Source organism: Trematomus bernacchii, unplaced genomic scaffold (genome assembly GCF_902827165.1).
Source record: "Trematomus bernacchii unplaced genomic scaffold, fTreBer1.1, whole genome shotgun sequence".
In the NCBI taxonomy this organism is placed as follows: Eukaryota; Metazoa; Chordata; class Actinopteri; order Perciformes; family Nototheniidae; genus Trematomus; species Trematomus bernacchii.
Window position 1 is genome coordinate 16,033,970 of NW_022987739.1, and position 20,587 is coordinate 16,054,556.

General features: G+C 38.8%; 1 long non-coding RNA gene across 1 annotated transcript; it reads left to right on the forward strand.

Annotated features, from left to right (window-relative positions):
• The first annotated feature begins 285 nt into the window (after window positions 1-285).
• Window positions 286-4,059, forward strand: LOC117495701. Its single transcript, XR_004557209.1, has 4 exons — window positions 286-424; window positions 1,806-1,857; window positions 2,359-2,499; window positions 3,160-4,059. It is a non-coding gene; the product is annotated as an uncharacterized LOC117495701 (long non-coding RNA).
• The last annotated feature ends 16,528 nt before the right edge of the window (window positions 4,060-20,587 follow it).

The following is a 20,587-nucleotide window of genomic DNA, read 5'->3' on the forward strand; positions in this document are numbered from 1 at the left end:
AGTCGGACATACCAAAATAAATGCTTACAAATCCAACAGTTAATTTTGTCTTAAATTATTACTATCATTTAAGTTGATGACACGAAAATAAATGAGTATTTGACTAACAAATTATATTTTTAAGATATCCTTAATATCTTTGGCAAATTTCAGTCAAAATATTTGAGAATTGGCTAATTATACTGATCAGTTTCAGGAACAGCAATTATTACTCATTCCAAATCAATATTCTTCATCTTTAACAACAATTTAAGAAATTGAGTAAATTACACTAAAATGTCATGAGTGGACCCCATTAACAATCGCGCGCAAATGCAGTGTGCTCATGGGAAATCTACTTTTCTATCTGCGCCACATGTGGCAACCGCAACAAGCAAGGAAACACCACGACGAGAACCACCAGGAAAACTCCCTGCAAATCCTGGTAAGTAGCCAGCTAGCAAAAGTTAATGAAATATTGACCCTGACTTTGTGCATATACAACTTTATGGTGTGTAATTATCTAAATACTGTCACACTTGCAGCCATGCTGTCATAGGTCTAGCTAGTTCTCTGTCCGCTTCTACACACGCATGGTGGACACAGTCAACCAGGTGAAGTGAAGCTAACGTTTTACTCAAGTAAAAAGTAGAAACATTAGCACCTGCTTTGTCCGCAGTTGTTGTCTTAAGTACCTAATCAACCAGCTGTCTGTATGTAGCATAGTTAGCTGTTTGTTTTAAGCCCCTTTTACACTGTTATTCAGAAATGCTGTAGTAAAGAAGATCCGCCATTACGTCGACTTTTTAATACTTAACCAGGCAATGCCAGCATAATGCTGCCCCAGTGTGTGATATTAGACAGCATGCCGGCCTGACGTGTAACACAACAGCGCCGGCGAATATGTGTGTCTGCATGTCCCGCCATGCCGGAATAACGGAGCAACAGTCTCGCCTTGAACAGGCTGTGAAGGGGGCTTTGCCGCCACACCCGGTTACTAAGCAACGCTTATCGTTTAGGTATCCCTGATAAGGAGGCAGTCGTATCATTAACTAAAACTAGCTAGATCTGATCGATATGGACATAAACACGAGTGAAGTATAATCGGGAGAGTGATCAGGTTCTGCAAACTGAGACACGCAGCTCTGCATGATCACCTGCAGCTCTGCCGCTGTGAGGGGACCGGTGAGCAGAGCACACGCTTCAAGTTAGACCTAACACATTTAGCAATCTTATCTACCTCTGGAAGTAACCGAACTTATTTATAAATATGTTTATTCTTTACTTTTGGGTCACTCATTACTGGATTAGCGAGCTGCATGAGACTAAACTGACGGGCTGTCAGGAGAGGGAGAGAGGAAAAGAGAGCACCCTGTTTATTTCTCCCGTGTTATTATCCAAAGTTACTGTACATTTTTGAATAATGTAGTTAATCTACTATTAGTTGTTTGTGTAAATGTATTACTTATATTGTTGATTTTTGTAGAAGCGCCGATAAAAGTATGGATAATACAAAGATAAATGCACCTTGTTTGTGTAAGGTGGCTATTAGTTTATTTGGGTGATTACTGTATCGTGCGAGTGATTTCAGATAACGTCTGCCTACTGCATCCGCGGCCCAGCAGCTGTTACTAGTCTTGCCTATATGCTTATGAAACTGTTTCATCTTTATTATAATAAGGCATTGCATTTTCTTAAGAGGAGTGGCCTACCTGCCCAACTTATGTGTTGTCATATTTATGAGGGAACACTTGATGATGGCTAGCGCAAGTAAAGTTGAATTATTTTGTGAAGCATGTTAAATATTTTCAATATTTGTTTCACAGCACCGACTGCGCTAACGGAGAGAAGTTGAACGAAGATAACAAAACAGAGGAGGTACATTTCATTATTTTATTAAACACTGAAACAACGTTGCCAACATATTAGTTTGCTTTATACAAGTTTAAGAAATCGGTGAATAAGCTAAATGAGTTGCACCTTGATTTCGACCATGTTTGAGTGCAAAGGCCAGGAAGCACTTGTTAGAAACATAAACAGTGACTATATACAAATATCTAGGACTTGATAATACAAACTGTTACTAATTATTATTATATACTACTCCTGCAATTGAGGATCCTGGCTCTGAACACTGCAACTGCAATCGTTTTTATTGACTGTTTTCCAAATGTTTGTGCAATTACGGTAGATGTTCCATTAACTATAGTTTGGAGTAGATGTAATTATTAGCATCAATGAGTAAATATAATTGGGTTTCATTTTTAAAGCTCTGTATGATAAAACATATTAGTCCAAAAAGTATGTAGGTAAATGGAAGTAGCATTAAACCAGTCTGTTCCCTCCATGTGATAACACTATTTATCCTCACTTTTTTAGGTTGCAGCTTATGGGATGGCAATGTAAGCTCTGCACATGTGTGGCTTCAGCGAAAGGGTCACTTCTCAAGCACTATCGATTGAAGCACGGTACCTTTGGAATCTGGGAGAAGATGCGAGTGCCTTGATCAAGGACTTTGAGGTTAGTACTATGGCTGAAATGATTCCTCAAGTAACTCGATTACTAAAAATTATCGGGCAGTGGGACAGACATACACGCACTCAGTCAAGCAGACAGACAGCGTGGCACAGAGGTAAGACCGAGGCCGATACAGATGTGCAGTGATCAGTTACAATTATAGTACCCTTATATGTGTAGCCCAGAAGACGTATACTTTTTTTTTTTGAGTTCTTTGAAATAAAAAAACAATAATTATTAGTTTTTGCATTTCAGAAAATGGGTTCTTTAAAACTTAATGCACTAAATAGGTCTAGTTTTGACATATTATTGTATGCAATTTAAACAATAACAATGTGGATTTTTCTTGTTGTTCATTTTGAGAGGCCGGTCTTATTTTCTCTTTTCTATATTTACTATTGCTCTTTTAATAAAGCAAAATAATGTATTATCCGATTAATGAATTCATCGTTAGAATACTCTATAGCTGCAGCCCTAGTTAGTACAATAGTTTTCAGGATTTTTAACAGTGTTAGTTTTGAAGTTTTAAATAATGTAATCATGGATGACTGTGATGACCATGAACATACATAGTGAGTGAGCAGTGAGGAATTGCTCGTTGTGTGTCTTGTAACATGCAGGCTGAAAGTAAGCACTAACCAGTTATCTTTTCAATGTCTGCAGGATGCTGCTGATGCACCTGTCAGTGTACAAGAGGAGTTGGCAGAGGAGGTGATGAAGATGTACCTGCTGCAGAACCAAGATGGGTCAGTCGATGAACCTACTGATGTAGGGATTGTGATTGAGGGCATCCCTGTCCTCAGAAGTCTTAGGGATCTTAGCAGAGCCTGCTGCTATCTGTTGGGACTAACCTATGCCTTGGATCTGAGATACCCCAAGAATCTCAAATATAGTTTTGAGGTATTCCAAAAACTACTGTTGGAGCTGGATCCTGGCAACCTTTCAACCAAGGTTCAGAGACTGAAAAATTGCCTGCATATGTAGTTGCCGACTACTGTTCAGCAAGATGCTAAAAGGTACGAGTTGAGAGTTCCATTGATTGAATTGCATTTTGGACTGGTATTGTTGTAAAGTGTCACTGTTCTTGGTGCATTTCAGTCATATGCAGAGTTCAGTTCAGCCCGTTGCTCCCATAGCTCAATGGAAATGTTCACATGCTCATTGGCAAAAATATACCTGGTTGAAAGTTAAGCTAGATAAAATGCCTAAAAGTTTTATTGCTAAATAATCAAATTTGAGATTTCCATTGATGCTAAGATGTCTCTGCTGCAATTGGTCTTGTTGCATTTTACCCGTGTTTAAAAGGACCGCTTAGTTATATGCAGAGCTCAATTCAGCTCATCGTTTTTATAGCTTGGCCATTGTTACCAGGGCTCTCCCTTCTTAGTCGATTAGTTGACTTTATTTGTGGTTTTGGTCCATGAAGATTTCTTTAGTCAATTAGTAATATTTTAATGTATTTTTTTTCATGGTGAATGACTTATTTGTAAGAAACGTATATCTATGAGTGGCCGTTGGGGACATTATTCAGAAATACCGTTCACATACACATGTGAAGCACTCTCATACACAACTGAAACCAAAATCATTTACAAACATATGTAAAAATCTCTCGTATACACATGTGAAACGCTCTCACACATAGGAAACGCTCTCACACATATGAAACAATCTCTTATACACAAATGAAACGCTATCATATACACATGAAATGCGATTTCAGTATGTTGTGTGAGAGGGATTTCAGTTGAAACGGAAGGCATCTCAGTTGATAAAGGAAGTCGATTTCAAAAAAGCGAACACAATATTATGTCCGTTTGCGATTGTTCCATCATGTCTGCTCAGCAGCATGCACAAAGCTTAACTGAGGCAGCAGCGTTGTTAAATAATATCCTGGCCTCAGCGGGGTGCACAGTCTCTCCTAAGGGGAGCTGTAGTGGGCCGTTGCCTGCCGCGGGACGGGAAGAGGGACGATACATGGTGTTGAGGCCAGGATATTATTTAACAACGCTGCTGCCTCAGCTTTGTGCATGCGGCTGAGCAGACATGATGGAACAATCGCAAACGGACATAATATTGTGTTCGCTTTTTTAAAATTTGCGCTTCTTCGCTGTTTTTTTTAAACGACTTCCATTTCAACTGAAATCCCTCTCACACAACATACCGAAATCGCATTTCATGTGTATATGATAGCGTTTAATTTGTGTATAAGAGATTGTTTGTGTGTGAGAGATTTTTACATATGTTTGTAAATTATTTTGGTTTCAGTTGTGTGTGTGTGAGAGTGCTTCACATGTGTATGTGAATGGTATTTCTGAATAATGTCCCTAACGGACCCTCATAGATATCTCTGGTAAACACAAGGATTTAAAGTGGTGTTTTTGTGTGATTCTTTGTGAAGAATATGTTGATTTAATCGATTAGTCATCAAATGTGTACGAGTGTTAGTCGACTAAGAATGTATTTTGTCAAGAACAGCCCCTAATTGTTACAAATGTAATATGCAAACTAAACCAGGTTGAGACTTAATGTGATGTGTTATACTGGTCAAATTTGAACAATAAATATGTAATTAAAATGTCAATGTGTACAATTGCTCTTTTGGTTTTATCAGATGTATTGACCTCAGGTAAAGCACTCCTGGAGTAAAGGGTAAATACAGTTAAAAAAATAAGTAAATGTAACACATATATTTATATAATTAATAGTCCAGTTTTAATTAAATGTAGTTAAAAACATCGAGTAAATTTCACACATTTGTTTTGTTAAATAATAGTCTCCTTTTCAGTTACATCTACCTAGCATTTAAGTGATATCTACTAAAAAGAAATAGTGGTTTTGGCTTAGGGTTACTATTGCATTGACTTAGGATTTTAATTATATTTACTCAATTGTATATGTTATGGTACTAAATGTAGTTATTTAGACCCACTTGATTTTTTTACTTACATTTACTCAATTCATAAGGTAAATTTAAATGATTTCACAGCTTTAAGATTGACTCAATATTTTTAAGTGTAAAAATGTTTCACCAATTAAATTGAGTACATCATCGTTTTAGTTTTTTGAGTGTATGATGTCTTTTATCCATCAAGCCCGAAGGATTACACCATGTGTGTTGTACCCATAATGCAGTGCAATCCTGCAGTAACAATGAGCTCAGGGATGGGCATGAATTAGAGCAGAAGAAGTGCAAGTTTTTGTTCAGATTCGCTAGACAGATGCCAGTAGCAGCATTCTGATTGAATGCTCTAAATGACCTTCACATACTGTATGTCATTGGACAAATAGGCAAGATGCATTTTTTGCAAGTTATAAAAGAGAAGATAGTTTAGTGTAACATACCAAAGTGTATGCTGTGAGAAAGCCTTGTTTATGTACTGCAAAAGTTGGTCATCGGCTAAGACAGTTAAGTAGGGCTCCTATTTACAATCCAGCTTAAGTATAATAAGCACCTACAGGATATCATTACCATAGAGTTGCAAAGCATGAGAGACCATGGCTTTTTTAATGCCGCAGGTAAGGTACATGTTAGTGTACATAAAGTGTAAGCAAATGTTCAATCTTTAAAAAGATCTTGGTCTAATAGCTCGTTCAGCAATTAGAAGTAATACAAGTTAAACATTTGTAATGAACAATGGGTCAAATGACTTTATTAAATGTGCAGCTTATGGCCTGCAAATGAACTGTTTTCACTTTCACAGCCCTCACCAGCACCGTTTTCAGGCGCAGCAGACTATTCGCTCATGACCAAGTAGCAGACAGACAAAGCAAGCAAAAAGCTGTTTATTTTTTTTGTATTTAGTAGCTAATTATCCAGATATTTTCCTCAGGAGTTAGAGAACTCCTAAACAGAGTGAGAGTGTGGTGATGAGCATAGCAGCAGTGACAGATCTATAGAAAAATCCTGACAAAAAAAGATTTTCCTCTTCTTTATAACTGCTTCGAGATGAGGCCAGAGCAGCATGGTTGATCCAAGTTCAGATTTACACCTCTGACTGCCTATTCTCTTTAACAGCTGGATCTCATTGGTATAATAATATAGTACCACACTGACAGAAAAGACCTCACTTTTCAGAAACAATGTTTAACTATTAAATCTGACAGCCATCGCATAAACCCATAGTATTCTCATTTACATTGGAAAGTCCGGGATTATTTTGTTGAGGAAAATATAGCATATTGTTAAAAGAAATATGCATGGTAAGTGTCTCTTTTCATTTACATGAAACATTTTCCCTTAAGCTGTATGGGATACTCCAACATATTTCTTTATGTTTTCATGAATTTATGTTCTTTTCTTTACTCCTACATATTGAGTAAACCATAATCAAACTGATTATGCTGAATTCAATGTGTAGGGAAACTGTCTCAGCAGATCCAAAAATGAAAGAGAAAGCAGAAAAAGGAAGGACGTGTGCGGTCTGCAATTGTGTCTCTGAGGTGAGGCAGAGCAGCAGGATAGTCACATTGCAGTTCCATACTGTCATCGCGTTTCTACACTCATTCAACTATGTTTTTACCCCTGGAGGTCAATGCTGAAATTGTGTTCATCTGTCATCCCCGCACACACAGCTGGAGCTAAGTATTGCATTCATCTTTGCCGCAGGACAGTGAGTGAGTCTGACTGAGACCTTCAGACCTTTCAAACGATTACTTTCCTCTTCCGTCTCTTTATCTTTCTCTGATTCTCTTTGTCCGGGAACGTAATCGGTATTGTGTTCCCTTCCTCTTTTTAATCTCTACTTCTGTCTTTTCTCATCTTGTTCTCTTCTTCCCTCATCCTTCCTACATCCTCTTTTGTCTTTCTTTCCTTCTGTCTCTCTCTCTCTCTTCTAATCCATCTCTCATGGCCAGAGAGAGACACTGCTGTCGAAAGAAGGCAACAGAGCCGGTGGTCAGCAAATCTTCTGTCTTTCCCACGGAGCATCGCCGCATGTGTGTGTGTGGCTCAGTGCTGGATACAGGACAGGAGAGTCATCCGGTTTCCTGTCACAGCTTGTGACCCAAAAACCATGAGTGAGATCCGGTCGATTGCTGGCCAGGTGCCTGCTGCAGGGAGAGAGGCGATGGTTGGGATCATTGCGTCATCAGACAATATGGCTAGGCAGGGTTGGGGGGCTTACAGGCAAATGTACTCCATTAGAGATGATTCATTACAGATTGATTCTAATTCAAATGCAAATCTTTGGACTTCAATTTAGTACAATTCATTTGTTTATCTCTAACATATTCAACTGCCTGCGTCAGCAATCTGTTCCCTCTGCCAAGGACAAGCGGCAAGAGGAATCAAAACAGGAGAAAGACACAACACATTGCGCAGAAAACCCTGAAGAAGTATCACTGCACCCGCCTGAGGAATGTTCTGATTATGGGAGACCTATGACACAAATGGAGGAGTCTCCACTGCCCGTCACCCCCCCTGTCAACGCCTTGGAGGATACTCTTCATTCATCTCCCAGCTCTCTCTACTCTCCGCTCACCCTTTCACCCTCGCCCTCCCCCCTGGAGTTCGATGACCGCATGAAGGCGAGATGCAGGGTTGGCAGCATGTCCTTTACCCCCGCCCCTCAACGACGCCCACCAAAATCACCGAAGCAGAGACGCGCACCATCTCCCCCGTCTTCATCACTGTGCCTATGTCAACCACCTCCCATCCCTTCAAGAAAGCATCTGCAGTCTCCGAAGCCTGATAAGGATGTGTGTGTACAAAACGCAACAAACTTTTACTGATATGTGCTGGGTCCAGGCTCAAGGGCGTTTGGCACTCTCAACTCTTTCCAGCACATGCCGGGGCCCTGCCTGCCAGTAGCTTTGCCGATATCTGTGTTGATAGGTAATAGATTAAGAGCGGTAAATCAGCTTAGAAACAGGAAGTGCTCAAACGTTTGTGTGAGGTTATCAAATTTAGCAGTGATTCCATGTCAGCCACAGCTTGTCACAAAATGTTTTACTGATAGTGTATTTAACAAACTTAAACTAGCTTTATTAAATGTCAGGTCTTTGGCAGGAAAAACATTTTTAATCAATGATTTTATCACTGAGCACAATCTCGATTTTATGTTTTTAACGGAAACTTGGATTGAACAAAATAACAGTGCAGCTGTTCTTATCGAATCAACCCCTCCCAACTTTAGTTTTATGAGTCAGGAAAGAATGCATAAGAAAGGGGGTGGAGTTGCTATTTTGTTCAATGATTCCATTCAATGCAGGAAGACATCTTATGGGGACTTTGCTTCTTTTGAATATGTGGCCCTTCAGCTGAAATGCTCCTCTCGAGCTCTGTTCCTAAATATCTATAGACCACCCAAATACTGTGCAAGCTTTTTTGATGATTTTACTGAACTGCTGTCTATAGTGTGTATTGACTTTGACCGTTTAGTCATTGTTGGTGATTTTAACATCCATGTTGACAACCCCCAGGACAGAGGGGCTAAAGAACTGTTTTGTGTTCTTGATAACTATGGACTGACTCAGCATGTGGCGGAGCCCACGCACAATAAGGGGCACACTCTGGACTTAATTATCTCAAAGGGTCTGAATATCTCAAAGGTTGTGGTGACTGATGTTGCACTCTCTGATCATTCCTGTGTTTTCTTTGAGAGCTCTATTTCTGTTCACAAAAATGTTCAGAAAGAGGTAACCACAAAGCGATATTTAACTGAAAATACTAGGGAAATGTTTACTCATAATTTCTCATCCACACTTGCCCCTGCTAACATCTCAGTAAATGAGCTAGTAGATCATTTTAATTCAAAAATTAAAAATGTTATAGATACCATTGCTCCAACTAAGGTAAAGGAAGTGATTAGCAAGAAAATATCTCCATGGAGAAAGGCCATGACCGTGAGAACAGAAAAAAGAGAGTGTCGAAAAGCTGAACGTAGGTGGCGAAAAACAAATCTCCAGGTTCACTTTGAAATCTATAAAGAGAGACTTGGCCTTTATAATTTGGAATTGAAAAACGCACGACAGTCTTTCTTCTCTGACATCATTACCAAAAACAAAAACAACGCACGTGCCTTGTTTGCTACCGTCGACAGACTAACTAACCCCCCAGTGTCAGTAGCCTCTGAATTTCTATCCACCAGGGCGTGCAATGATTTTGCCTCCTTCTTCACTGACAAAATTCAGAAAATTAGACAAGCAGTCAGTGCCTCTACATCAGGTACAGCAAATGTTTTGTCCCTATGTTCACCTAATATCAATTCAAACACCATGACACAATTCCATCAGATTAATGGTAAAAACTTAGAGGACATTATTCAACTTCTGAAATCCTCCTCCTGCTGCCTTGATATTATTCCAACAGGATTTTTCAAAGATGTTTTTCCTTGCATGGCCTCAGATCTACTTCATATAGTAAACACATCTCTTCACTCAGGTATTTTTCCAGAGGCCCTGAAAACTGCAGTCATTAAACCGCTCTTAAAAAAGAATAATCTAGATGCCTCAGTAATGAACAATTACAGGCCAATATCAAACCTGCCATTTCTAGGTAAAATCATTGAAAAAGTAGTATTTCAACAGTTGAGTAACTTCTTGCATTTAAATAACTGTTTGGATGTGTTCCAGTCAGGATTTCGTCCAAACCACAGCACTGAGACTGCTCTTGTAAAGGTCTTCAATGACATCCACTTAAACACAGACAGTGGCAGAACTTCAGTGTTAGTATTATTAGATCTCAGTGCTGCATTTGACACTGTTGACCACAACATATTACTAGACCGACTAGAAAACTGGGTGGGACTTTCGGCAACAGTTCTAAATTGGTTTGAGTCCTACTTAAAGGACAGAAAAAACTTTATTTCTATAGGTAAATACACATCTGAGTTGACAAATATGACATGTGGGGTACCTCAAGGCTCCATCTTGGGGCCTCTTCTCTTTAACATCTACATGCTACCACTGGCTCAGATAATGAAAAACAACAAAATAAGTTACCATAGCTATGCGGATGACACACAAATTTACGTAACAATTTCACCAGGAGATTATGCTCCAATTCAAACACTGAGTAAGTGCATTGAACAAATCAATGACTGGATGTGTCAGAACTTTCTCCAATTAAACAAAGATAAAACTGAGGTAATGGTTTTTGGAGCCAAGGCAGAACGTATAAAAGTTAGCGCTGAGCTTCAGTCTGCAATGTTCAAAACAACAGATAAAGCCAGAAATCTAGGTGTAGTCATGGACTCTGACCTGAGTTTCAACAGTCACATTAAAACAGTTACTACATCAGCCTACTATCACCTAAAGAACATATCTAGGATTAAAGGACTAATGTCACAGCAGGATTTGGAAAAACTTGTCCATGCTTTTATCTTCAGTAGACTCGACTACTGCAATGGTGTCTTTACAGGCCTCACTAAAAAATCTATTAGAAAGCTGCAGCTAATTCAGAACGCCGCTGCTCGAGTCCTCACTAACACTAAGAAAGTGGATCACATCACTCCTGTTCTGAAGTCTTTACACTGGCTTCCTGTGTGTCAAAGAATAGATTTCAAAATATTGTTGCTGGTTTATAAAGCTTTGAATGGTTTAGGCCCAAAATACATGTCTGACCTACTGCTAAATTATGAACCATCCAGAACCCTCAGGTCTTCAGGGACTGGTCAGCTTTCTGTCCCCAGAGTCAGAACTAAACATGGTAAAGCAGCATTCAGTTATTATGCTCCGAATATCTGGAACAAACTCCCAGAAACCTGCAGGTCCGCTGCAACTCTTACTACTTTTAAATCCAGGCTGAAGACTTTTCTTTTTGCCGCTGCTTTTAATTGAACTATTCACATCTTAAACTGCACTGTAACTTTTAACTTTTATCCATGTATTTTTTCTTTTAATGTTTATTTTATTATCTTTCCTTTTTAATGACTGATTTTAAATGCCATTTTTAAAATGTCTTCCATTTTTGTAAAGCACTTTGAATTACCTTGTGTTGAAAGGTGCTATATAAATAAACTTGCCTTGCCTTGCCTTGCCTACGTGTCAGTCAATTTTGAATTGCTTTCAATTTAATTAATCTAAAATCTGCTTTTATTCAGCTTTAATCTGAATAATGTCATTATCGTAATATCCTGTCATAATTTGTTTAAAAACTTTATTGTTTTAAGATCATCCAACTTGAATTGTATGATATGAATCAGTAATGAAATACATACAACATTTTTTACTCATGATTATGGTCTCAAATAAAAAATGCTAAGTGGCTTAACCACAAAGCTGCCATCAGATATTGGTGCTGCGTTAGAGGCACCTTGGTATTTTTAAAGCATAGCATTTCTATGCATATTTATCCTTTTGTCCAAACGAAAATGGCATTCATTGTCACCTTCACAAATATTTTCAGAAACTGTCCGTGTTGACGTGTAAAAAGGGAAAACTAGTTGCCTTGTATCACCAGTGTGTGCTGTTATCTCCTTTGTGAGGCATCGCAAATTAGATTAGACATTTCTGCAATGGTGGACATGGCCAAAATATTGCTGGTTCTAAACTTGCAATATTTTACATGTTAACAGATTCATGTATTATCTTCTATTATATTCAGGTGCAGAGGCTGCAGAGGTCATAGTTATAATATCCAACACTGCCACAACAAAAACCAAGGCCTTAAAAGCAATATAATCCTTTATTTATATTTGATTCATTTTGGAAATGTTTCTTTACAAAACAGTCAAACATTCTTTTAAATGAAGTATGAAAACTCCTGTTTTGAAAAAAAACTAGTAGACTTGGCTTTGTCTAGACCAGCGTTTCTCAAAGTGTGGGGCTATGCCCTATGGGCTTTTCAAAAGGTGTTTTCTTGTATATGCATGGCTTTTGATGGCATGGTTGCACCATCAGCCATAGGACCCTATTGCATCATCCCATACACTGCCACTCAGTGGAAAGTCAGTGTAAGTGCATGATACATTTATCTAAACCAAGATGGACGACAGAAAGCCAGATGGACTGAATCACTCGTCGATATCTTGCCAATCCTTTTATGGAAAGCGCTCCCTGCAGGTATAACAATGTTGGTGACATCAAGTAACAACTAAGGAATCATATAATTCATAAATTGTCAAAGTATTGATTTTATGTTTCCAGGAAATTATGATTAATCACCTGTCCACTAAAGTGGACGTTATGCATCACTGGCTATATTTTAACTACAATTCATACTGTTACTGCTACTGTTGTTCTTGAAAATAATTCATTTGCAATATCTTTTTGGGCCGTAAATCAATATACTTATGTTATTATAATGTAATTTTAAGTTTGCACATCTTTATTTATCATTTTTTCAAAATGTACATGTCTTCAGTTAAAACTTTAACGCATACTGTCCACCTGAGTGGACATATAAAACTTTTTTTTTCTAAATTTGAAAAAACTAGATAAAAAGAAACCAGACCCGGCGCCAGAACAAATCTACAGAGAGGGCATATGATTTTCATGGGAGGGCACACAAAACCGTCATGTGCCGCGGCCAGTATCGGCGCCAGAGATTTTCTTTTGGGGGTGCTGTGGGGTAGCTTGACGTTTCATAGAGGCTGCTCAAACATGTAGGGTTGCCCATTAAGGTACTGGGCTACAGTGGAATTTTCTACTGCAACACTCCCCACACGCACATACTGTACACAGTGTACCCGCGACTGTTACAATGAAGGCTCGATAATCAGCTCACGGCATATAGGTGTAAGCAGGGGAAGATTTTTTTTTTAATATTGAAGTTAAAAGCATCAATCTGGTGCACTTTGAGAGCAACATGAAGAGATCTATGGATACCTCTCTCAACACCCATATGAAACAGAACTGTAAACAGATTTATTTTTTCTTTATGGATATTTTACAAATCACTCCCCTTTCAAACTCTATTCTTGTTTTACTGTCATATAGTATTTCATACCTGTTTTTCATTTATTACTATCTGACATCACACATCGTAGCCTTAAAGTTCAGAGTTTATTTATAATAAAAACATTTTTATTTTATAAATAAAATAAAACGTGTTTATTGGGGGAGGGCAGAATGTCAAATGGGAGGGCCTGGCCACACACACACACGCACGCACGCACGCACGCACGCACGCACGCACACACACACACACACGACAAGAAATCATTCCAATGTGTACTATAGGACAGTAAAAAAAAAATAAATAAAAGAAAAGAATGCTATAGGTAAGATAAGAATAAACAAGTTTAAATGATTTGTTATTGGTTGTGATCGTATTCTAAAGATGTTTAGATTATTGAAAAGTATACAGCTCCCTTTCATATGAGTGTTGAGAGCTGTATACATAAATTCATGTTGTGCTCAAAGTGCTCCAGGTGCATGCCCCCGGACCCCCCTAGAGGATGTGAGGTCCACCCCCAAATAAAGCAGATTAAAATAATTCAATTGAATACATTTTCTTTTAGTAAACACTGAAAACGGGTCCCAGAGACCCAAACAGCACACAAAGGTTAAAGGTGAGCATATAATAATGTTAAAATGTGCTAAATATATACACTGCAAAAAAACAAAAAAAAAGAGGAGTAAAAGTAGCTCACCACTTTTTTTATTTTTTGAAAGTAGTTCTCATCCTAAAAAAGGTTGGAGACCCCTGTTATAGAACGATACATTTGACAATTTTAAGCTTGGCCTACCATTTTATTGGAGCGATGAGGAACAGGTGGGGCTTGAAAAGGCCCACCTGTTCAAAGTGGGGAATGACAGAAAAAGTTTGAGAACCACTGATCTAGACAGTAATCAGATTACTGTGATTAAGTAACAAGTAACTGTGGTGCCATTACTACAGTCTTTGATCCCGCCAACTGACTCATCAGCATTAGGATTAGGGTCACGCCACACTCTTTCAACTTGTTCAGAAATGACTGTTTTATCTTTTAAGACAAATGCTAGGGTTTCGATTTTTCCAATATCAGCTGATGGCTTGTGTGATTCTGCATGTGTTGGTATCAAACTTTCTCATGGTTTAATGGGTCTGAAGCCACGTTTTGTTTTTCAAATTTTCCGAGATAAACGTAATTTGCAAATGAAAAATGTTAATTTGTGTTGTCTTGTTTTTATATTGACTTTGGATAAATAAAGCTTTGCTTTTCACTTGTATTCTTCAGGATGTAGAATCATTTATTTGGCAGTGGAATTCGGTCTGGGTTCAATCCAACAGTGCCATTTCTTGCCAAACAGCCTGTAATGGCTCATACTGTACAAGAGAGTGGTTTAATGACCCGTGCTGCCTTTTTTTCTGGCAGTGTTATCTCTGTTTTTTAGTCAAATTATCTGAAAATCTTTTGTTTTTGAAAGTGGTATCTGCCAAGTTAGTAATAATCATACTGATTATATAAACTGCACTTTTTATTTTATTGTTGCTCAGTATTCATCACTCTTTTTGCTGAATGTCATACCACATCTGTATGTGTTGTTTGTGCTTCACCTATATGTTGATGACTGGAGACCCTCTCCCATTGCAGCCCAGTGTCTGGCTTTAGAGGGACATAATCACAGTGACACCAGAAGTTATATTTTACCACACAAATTGCACTATACATAATTCAAAGGCGGATTTTTTTTTCTCATGCTCTAGTAATCTGGTTAAATAATTTGGGATTACATTGCCTCAATGGCACACCAGTAAGGGGATCAGCGCTCTGCCCATGAAATGCCCTCTGTTGTGTGGTACAAAGGGCATCGCAGTCGCCTATGTATTTGCAGTCTGGATAATCTCCCATTGGCTTTAGCACCAAACGCATGCATGGTTTCATATCTGGGAGGTTTTGTTAACAGCTAATAGGGCTGTTTACTCCACCCCCCAGGCTGAGCTGTGACTTTGACGCAGACAATTTAATCAGGAGCAATTACACTGTGTGCAAATATAGGTTGGTTGTTAAAGGGAGATCCTATACATTCTTTGGCTTTTAATTTGCAGCAAAAGATGCCAAAAAGAGACGAGTAGAAACAAATTTCGCATTTAGGAGGTCTATTTATAGGGTCCATTGAAAAAGCCTCATGAATGTTAAAATTGTTGTTAGTATAACAGAGCATAAGCTTTATTCTCTATATCTTTGGGGAATCAGAGCCAATTTCACACTCTTGGTTGTATGAATTAAATACGGACTGCTTTCCTTTTCCCTATTGTCCATCTTGCAGTTGCCTCTCTGTGACTTGTCTGTTTCTCTCCCCCATTTGCAATCAGTATTCCTCCACTTTAACCCGCTCTATCGGGTCCCAACCTACACATTAGGGTAAATAGTGAGCAGCATCGCTAATCCACATTGGACTCTGGTGAATGGAGCTACAGGGTAGCAAAAAGGAGAGAAGTAAGCAAGAGATAGAGGAAAGATAGATAGGAGAAAAGAGAGGGCGACTGGAGGAGGGAGACACCAGTGAAGGTGAAAGGAGACAAAGCAGCCGGAAAGGGCAGACCCAATCTGCCCTCCTCCCTCTGAGTCCTCAATAGCATGTTCCCCTGGGAGACAAGAGAGAGGGATGGAGAGACGGGGTGGAGGGAGGTAAAAAAGAGAGGTCAGATCATTAGGCAGGCAGAGGTGAAAGGTCACAGCAGGGGGTAGTCTAGAAGCAGCGAACCTGAGAGGAGAGGAGAGGAGAGGAAAGGAGAAGAGAGGAAAGGAGAGGAGAGAAGAGGAGACAGTGAGTTCTCACAGCTTGAGATGGCTTACCAAATTGATTTGTACACGCTTGTGTCATGTCTAACAGCACTTTAAAACCGTAATCGTAGAGGTTCGACGCCATGATTAGGAGCAGTGTTTTTAGAAGAAGAAATCTAGCGTGGAATTCAGCTGACTGCCTGGATGACTCATGTGTAACTGAGGCAAACAACCTACAGGCATTCCCCATGATGAGTTAATGCTTATATCGCCCACGTTTACCTTGTAAGTGTTTGTTGTCAGTAGCACTCCTTGACGTGACTTTGATGCATGCTGGCTTGACAAGAATCCTTTATATTTATTCAATCTTTCCATCGTTCTGTTCCATTCTTTCATAATTGTTCTATTCATATAAATACCAAATAAAACATAAATCATAGGCCATTGTCATTTACTGTAAGTTGCCACTCAACCAACACACATCAGAATTACAGTTCTCACAATAATGTTGCTTTTTACTACATGCATTGCATTTTTTGTTATGAAGATTGTGTCACTTCCAATCATTTTAACCAACACTGACACCGGCAAATAAAGCTATTATCTCAGTCTCTATAAGCATGGCTTTGTGTATGGAAATGAACAAGGTATTTTTTCAGTTGAACTGAACCTTTCTTGACTCTCAACAGCTCTATTGTTTCCCACAGGCCTGTTAATTATAATACCAGGACAAAATGAAAATCTGTTCATCTAAATGCAAATCATAAATGGCATTTCTAATTATGTTGCCTAACATGCTGTGTATAACTTCCATGTACAGTACGCACCTGAAACTTTGTTGATTTCCATCACAAACAGTCCAATAATGTGTGTTTTTTGTTGTTCAAAAGTATTTGTTAGTAGTGTTTTAAAACATCTCAACACCTTCCTGTAAAATATCTCAGCCTTTTTTACATCTCTGGCTACTTCTCTCCAAACTAACAACATCACAGTAAATGTAAAAAATCACATGTTGATTCTTTCCATTGCACACCCATTATGTTCTTGGTATCATAGAGCACAGGAGATTAACATGCAGAAGAGGCCAGAAGCCATGACACCATGGAGTCGCAATGTGTCTTCGCCCACTGAAACACCAGGGACGTCTAATTATTTTCTATTCAGCAGGGATTAGACTGGAGAGCATCAACAATGTTAATGAAGTGAGATGGAAAGTAGGCTATAGGGACGACCTGGCTTGTGTTCAGACAATCATTTAAATGGAATTAAGAACAAGGGGATGAAGACGGAAAACTGAGATCAGGCCTAATCCTTCTGTCAGAGTAGTAAACAGCATCAGGAGGAGAGCAATAAACATGAAGTCATTGTCAGCTTTCTCTCTATAGCATACTAAGAAAGTGGTTCTAGAATTCAATCCTTGCTGTCTTGCCTTTAATGTTTCTCCATCTTTTGCTGGAGCTGAAAGTTTATGAGTCCATGAGTTGAAAAAGCCTAATTATTTATAATGGCATGTCAGGAAGCCTCACTGCTTAATAATGTTCTGCCCTACTGAAGTGTCCTGAAACAAAACCTTACAGACCCTCGTCATGACATCATAATCGCATCACAGTGTTAATTCTAGGAAAAACAAAAATAGACTAGAGGCAAACAGGAATCACATCGCAGCAGGGTTATGTTACATATCAAAAACGTAATTTGACGTCATCATGTCAAGGGTTTTCTGTATTTATCTCCTAAACTCTGAATTACAATTGGATATTTGCAATCTAATGGTTGGAGGACTGACCAATGTAATAATTCATGGAATAGTGTATTTTGAATATTGTATCTCACATTGATCCCAAATGGTGGAGTAGAACATGATCAATGTAGAGTTGGAACGAGGAAAGAAATCACAGAGGGTCATTTTTGAATACAATGAGGGAAGGACATAGCTGCTGAGAATGTATAAATGTGAGTGATGTCGCTTATCAGGGTCGGCAGGTGTGGGTGCATGTTCATCCTAATATGCGTGTGTGTTTTTGTGTTTCAGTGGAGCAATGAAACATGAAGGGAACAAGGAAGTAGATTGATGGAGGTTGTGTCAAAATGTGAACATGTCCAATCCGTATGTTTGTCACTCTAAGAGTAAGCTGTGTGTGAGAAGGTGAAGCTTGAAGTTTCGGTTGGAGAAAAATAATCGAACAAGATTGAAAGAGGAGAGGGCATGAAGCCCTAGCAACACACTGCGGTTGGTTTTCTCCGCAGGGGTTTCTACTATACTCCTGTAGCGATATCACTCACAAACAACTCTCTGGGGGATTAAGTGGAAGGACTAGACGGCGAGAATAGGGCTCTGGTCTGTTCTGCGGAGTCCCTCTTGTGTTCTATGATAGGGGTCAGATTAGCATCACCACGTGCTGGCACGGTGGGGCATAAGCCCAACAAGAGGCGATTAAAATAGGTCAAGTGAAGCTTTGGCAAGATGGCCTTTGTCAACCCTTAAACCCAGTCTGAATACCTTAAAGAAAGGACATTGGTGGGAAAAGAACACAGCAAACGTCCACTTGTTTGCTACAGCCAAAGAGGTTTACCCTTGATTTTGACATTGTATATTATAGCATCCCAGAACTACACAATTAAAAAACAAAACAGATGTACCATTTATCATCATATCATATTTTGTTTTATCTGCAAAAGTGTCTATTTTGTGGCACTAATGGCAGCAATCACACATGTTGGCCTTTCCTTCCATCAACAGTAATTTGAAGAGGAAATAGGAGAGAATTATGGTTGGTTGGTTTTTGTCAGGGAGCCTTTGCTCCAGGCAACATGATGTGCCAACACACATCTGACTCTGAACAAAACTGTTTAACTCAAGCTCCCTTTTCCCAGCCCAAACACAAAATGCACCCTACAACAAACGCCATATGCTCTGGTTTCTTACACTAATGGTCTGGAGCAAGAGAAATGGGTCAGAGGGGTATTCCTCCTGGGTCACCCACAAGACAGCAGAGCCATTTGTTTCATTACATTGGTTCCCAGGATAACTGAACTCAATTTCTCTTAGTTCGAAAAATCCTGACCATATGTTGTTTGCAAAGCGCAGAGGATCCAAAAACACACAAAGTCTGGCAAGGTTTCGAGAAAGCTGTTGATGTACCTGCTTGTGATTCCCATCATAAACAGGTCTTGTGATATTCATTGCATTTACTAAAGACAATATGAGGGTTGTTCCCTGTGGCAACACTTCATTTTTCATCATTAATCAAAACAGCAGGTGGGAAGCATACCTATTTCATCCCAATGTAATAGCAATAAAGTAATGAGCAGGTGAAAGTAATGAATAGTTGGACACACAGACAAAATCCAAAAACGATTCAACTCTGAGTCCTGTTGAAATAGCGCCAATTCAAACATTGGTACCATTTAACCCTGGCAGTAATGTTTAGCCAGTTCCTCCAAGGATCCTGGCATTGTTGGAATTGGTAGTTCCCTTATATGAGAGAGGATTTGCCCTCCCTACCTCTATTATCCTCTTAACTTTGCATCAGGTGCTGTAACTCAGGTACTATAAACCAGTGGGACCTTATGTTACTGAGCCTGAACTGTTCCTTGTAAATGCTTATTTTAAGTTAAACCAATAATAGATTTGATTTGAAATAACGTTGGAAAATGCTTATTAAATATGATTTTCCTCCAGCCCAAAAATGTGTGGTTGATTACAGACGCTCATCTAACATTGTGTTACTCTTTACTGAAGAGTATTAAGGCCAAAGAAAAAAGGGGGGAAAGAAATTAGGAGGAAGACCGTGTTTCATTTTGCATTTTAAGAAGTTGAGCTTTGAGTAATGCTAGTTGTTTTATTGCAAAAGGTTAAACTTTTATCAACCTTATCGACTTCATTTCATCTTTCATTTTCAAGATGTTGAGTTAATTCTAAAGAGAAATAGAAACTTATTCACCCTTTTGCCTGGCCCTGATACTATTCCATATCCTCGTGATTGCAAAGTGTATTCATTGTGAAACCTTTCCAGACCACCAATATCTTGTTGGATACATTTTGGGCATTTGATATTTAGTTGCGCTACCTTGACATGTTTCATGGTTTCACATGCAGACGTTCAGAAACACTAACTGCCAGTGGTTGACCTTTATGACCTTGATATGACATGAGTGAATTCATCCACTCATATGTCTATCACACATTCATTCATCCAATCATTCATCTATTCCATCAATGAATCAATGATCTAATACAGCTGAGTCCATCTTAAAAGATAAACATTTTACTGATGTATGCTGTATAAATAAAGTATTTATGGACATGTTTAAGAAAGAAGTATCAAAGTATAAGTTATTATCAGAATGGGTGGCCACATTGTTTACAAGAATCCTCACTTGTGAAGTTTTAGACACATTGTTCTTTGGGTGAAAACCCAATAACTTGTTATCACACTGCAGCTGTTTGTATTTCCATCAAATGTGCCCCTATACATATTGACTGATGGACTGCA